This window comes from Silene latifolia, chromosome Y (genome assembly GCF_048544455.1).
Source record: "Silene latifolia isolate original U9 population chromosome Y, ASM4854445v1, whole genome shotgun sequence".
NCBI classification, from domain to species: domain Eukaryota; kingdom Viridiplantae; phylum Streptophyta; class Magnoliopsida; order Caryophyllales; family Caryophyllaceae; genus Silene; species Silene latifolia.
Genome location: NC_133538.1, coordinates 373629689 through 373634470, shown reverse-complemented (window position 1 = coordinate 373634470; position 4782 = coordinate 373629689).

Here is a 4782-nt window from a genome sequence, read left to right as displayed (position 1 = left end):
GATCAACTGATCCCCTTTCCTCAGACTCGACTTTAGGGTGTTAACAGATATGAATTTGACTCTTGGCTTGACCACATACACCTTATAAGACACCCTAGCTCCCTTAGGTCCCCTCAATGAGATTTTCTTCCGATAGCAATCGATAAAGGCTTTGTATTTCCCTAACCAGTCCATCCCCAGAATCACCTCAAAACCCCCCAATGGAAACTCTATAAGGTCACAGTGAAACACAACCTCCCCGATCTGGATTGGTACCCCAGTGTAGACTCTATCACAAGACACCGACTCCCCCGAAGGTACAACTACCGAATCAACAATTCTATCATATGACTTAAGGTTTAAGACTCTGGCATGTTCCGCAGATATAAAGGAATGTGTAGCTCCGGAATCAAACAACACAAAGGTGGGTTTAGAGTTAACAGGAAATGTACCAGTCACCATATGAGCGTCATTCTTAGCTGCCTCCTTGCCCATGGCAAAGAGCTTGCCACTGGACTTAGCCCCACTCTGACTTGAAGAAGCTGCTCCAGATTGTTTGTTCCCCTCATTTGCAGTCCTCTGAAAGTTGGTACTCCCACTCTGCTGACTCTGCTGGTTACGGTTCTGGTAGTTGTTGTAGCTTCCCTGGTAACTGTTACTAGCTCCAGACCTCGCACCTCCCCCATAGCCAGACATAGGTGTGCGATAACTGTTATACCCAGACCCCACCGAACGAGAGCCACTGAACCCAGACATAGGTGCCCTGTATCCACCAGACTGATTCACCCCAGATGATCGGCATTCAAACCTCTTGTGTCCTGTCTTTCCGCAGCCAAAACAAGTAATCCCCGCAGAGCTACCTCCCCCGCTGGTGCCCCTGAAGCCGCCTCCACTCTGAGCTCTCATACCCCCTGGGGCACTGTTAGTGGAGTACCCACCATATCTGCCCGAACTCTGCTTCTTTGCCCCGATTATCGCTCGTGGTCTCCAGTTTCCTTTTCTCGGCCTTGCCTTTCTTATCGCCCTTGGTACATTCGAGAGCCTCTCGGCAGCACCAGCCCTCAAGTAAATGTCCTGAACTGTGGTGGGTGGAGCTGCTGTGAGCCTCTTCTTGATGTCCATAGTGAGTCCCCGCTCAAACCTCAACGCCAGCATAGCCTCATTCTGCCCAAAGTCATCAATGTATGAGGATAACTGCCGAAATTTCCGATGATAAGCCTCCACTGTCATGTCTTCTGTCATCTTGAAAGTGTCAAACTCCTCCCGTAGCTTGGCCTTTTGGAACTCGGGCATGAACTCATTCTTCAGAAACTCTTGGAATTCCATCCAAGACATATGTCCCATCTCAAGATCCCTAGCAACTTGTCGTATCTCCACCTTATTCCTGGTCCACCAGTCACCGGCTGTGGCCCTAAGATAGTGGGCAGCTTGATCCACTTGCAGCTCTTCCGGACATGCTATCAGCTCAAACAGATTGGTGAATTCTCTACACCATTCCCCTAGCAATTGAGGTTCCCCCTCTCCAGTGAATATTGTGGGGGTTATGCCTTGCCACAATGGTGCTCATCTTTCCCGGATCCACTCGTTTGGCCTTTAGGGCCTCATTCTTAGCTCGGAGCCTATTCAACTCCGCTTGGGTGTCATTAGCAGCGGTCTCCCTTTTCGGAGGCATGTCTATAAAAATTTAGGAGAGTTAGTGATGTTCCCTGCAGCACTAGAATTACATGGGCTACTCTAGTCAATTCTAATCATCTCCTACCCTACATATCTAGCTAACATGGTTCAGGGATCACATAATCGCATATTACTAGACATAACATCCATCTTAAAATCTTAAGCATCATATATATATATATATATATATATCTTACTTCATTATCATGCCAATTCTTACCTCCGAATCACAAATAAACACATGTGTACTCATACTAACAGCATATCACCTTGCCTAATTTCTCATATCATAGAATAGTCTTTCATGTTCAATATCATACAACTTTCCTACTCTACCCTTTTTCTCTCATATGATCTCAAGGTACCCGGGTCAAACTGAGAGGGCCAATGGTTTGGTGTGAGGGGGCCCCTAACTCATCCCTTATCTTTAGTGTGCTCCTAACAGTTCTATCCCAGGGGTTCATTTTAGTTGACTCTTCCTAAATTCATTAGATTCATTGGTTTAGGCCTGAGGATCGTTCGCTCTGATACAACTTTGTAACACCCTCATTTATTTAAGGGCCTGAACTAGGACTCCTCAGATAAATGACAGTGTTACCATCTCGGAAACCCGAGGCAGTAGATAACAAAGGAAAGAAAACATAGTACTTTATTAAAATGTTTATAGTGAGATTACAACTGGAAATAAAACAAAGTCTCAAAATACGACCAAAAGATAAAGTCTGATGAAACTACTAATAAGACTAAGGTGGGCTAGGCACTAAGTCAGTCATCCAAGCTCTCTTCCCGGCCAGCTCCCATGGCCTACGAAATACTGTCAATCGCTCACCAATAATTGGATCATCACAGCGTACACGAATACACGGGGTCACCGCGAAGCCGAGTAGGTAATACGAAAACAAAGAACATAATACACATGCTCCTCCATCACCACCACCGCCATCGCAACTCATAACCCGGACAACCCACCCATACCGATCCTCGGTAGACTATACATCGACCGTAGCCGATCTGCCGCAAAGACGTTTGTTGAGGACACCAGGGCAAGTCTGCAGAACCCGCCTGGGCCTTATCACCACACCATACTCACCTCCACCTCCACCAACTCCGATGCAATAATATATTAAAACAGTTTAACGATAATACTTAACGGAATTAAATCAGACAATCATATTATAACATGTAAATCAACGATTCAGTCCATCCAGTCACATAGTACTATATCAAGTCCAGTGTATTCCCCTACCTCAAATAGCGGTAATAAGCTAACTGCAGATCAGAAGTACTCCACCCGAAACTCGCCACCTAAACATATACATAACATAATTAATTCACTTAACTATTCCCGTTCCCAAACTCAAGAGTCACTATAAGTAGAAACTTTCCCAAATTAGAAGTTACTAAAAATATAAGTTACCCAAAATAGAAAGTTTCCTAAAATGGGAAGATTCCAAAATAGCAACTTACTAAAAATAGCAGGTTACTAAAAATAGTAACCTTCCCGAAATAGAATCCCGACTCAAAGCCTAAATATATGATTCCGTCATCGCTAATTAATATCGACTTAATAACTAAAACTAATAATAGGAATAATAGAAATAATAGAATAACAGAAATGTACATATTTTCCGACTTACTAAAAATAGAAACCGTAACAAAAATTACCCAAAACAATAAACTCAACCCGACACACAAACACACCCCCTTCAACCCGACACAACTCCCTCCAACAACCACCAGCCCTCATCGCCGACCACCAGGCCTGACACCAGGTCTAGCCTGGTCACCTCCAACCACCACCAACGTGGTTGACCCACGCCGGTGGTCAGAACCACCACCACCAACACCCCCTGTCTGCAACTCTGCCGCCACAAAACGCCACAACAGGCCCCTTTTCTGACTCGCCTGCCACCACGACACATCCCTGCCACCTTACCAACCACCACCCATGACACCACCGTCGAACGCCGATTCTGACACACGTGGCACCACCGATTCGACCTCCCCCGAGTCCACGGTGGTGCCACCCTATTACCCCATGTCTAAAATGAAACAAAACCACCCATATCAACCCCGACACCTATTCACCACCACTGCAACCACCAACAGCGACGACAACCACTCAACCCACCACCACACGACTCGACTCACAACCAGCAACACATCCCACACCCCGACGACCGCTATAACAGCCCCTAAACGACGCACAACCCAGATCAAACTAGCGTGACAGAAATGAAAAACAGGGAACCTTACTTATGACGGCCGTCAATCTGTGCTATTCCGGCAAGTACAACCACCCTCGTCCACCAGCAACAGCTTCCGTAGACTCACGGCAGACCCTACTCCCTCCACACTCACTGGCGTGCACTCGTTGGCTGTAAATGAGGCTTGCGGCGTGGAAGAAAAGAGGTTGATGATGATGATGTGCAAAATGACGGTAGGAAGGGGGATTGGGTTTTAAGGTTGAATTAGGGTTTTGTTTTAGGGTTTTGGTGAGGTAAAAAGGTAAATGGGTAAGTGGGTAAATGGGTTATAACATCTTGACCCAAAAAGCCACCTAAAACTATAAACCCGACTCATCTTATAATATGAATCAATTAATTACCTTTACGCTTTTACCATTACCATAATAACATGATTTAATTACCTTTACGTTGCTATTAAATAATACTATCTCGCTCAATCGATAATAAAATACGGGGTATTACAACCTAGACCAAAACACAATTTATAACTTCACAAACAACACTACAATTAGTAAAGAGTCAAGAAAAGGTCGGATCCCAAGGGACGGGAATTGAGATGAGACTTCAATTGCAACTAGTGGTGTCTTAGGGGTGTCACAATTGAGGTTTGATGTAGAAGATCACTAAACTAAATAGCAATGAAAGTAAACAAGCAAGATGAATTAAAAGGGATGTAAACAATTGATAAAAAGCACTAGGGTGTCATGGGGTCATAGGGGATTCATGGGAATTGATTATACGAACATGTTCTCAAATTATAAGCAAGCAATTATTGTTGTGATGGATCGAGTTGGTTTATATCTTGCAATCCTAGGAAAGTTTGGGTCCCGGAGCCGAATCGATTAGATTGTACAACACCTACAAGTCGACTTAGTCTTCC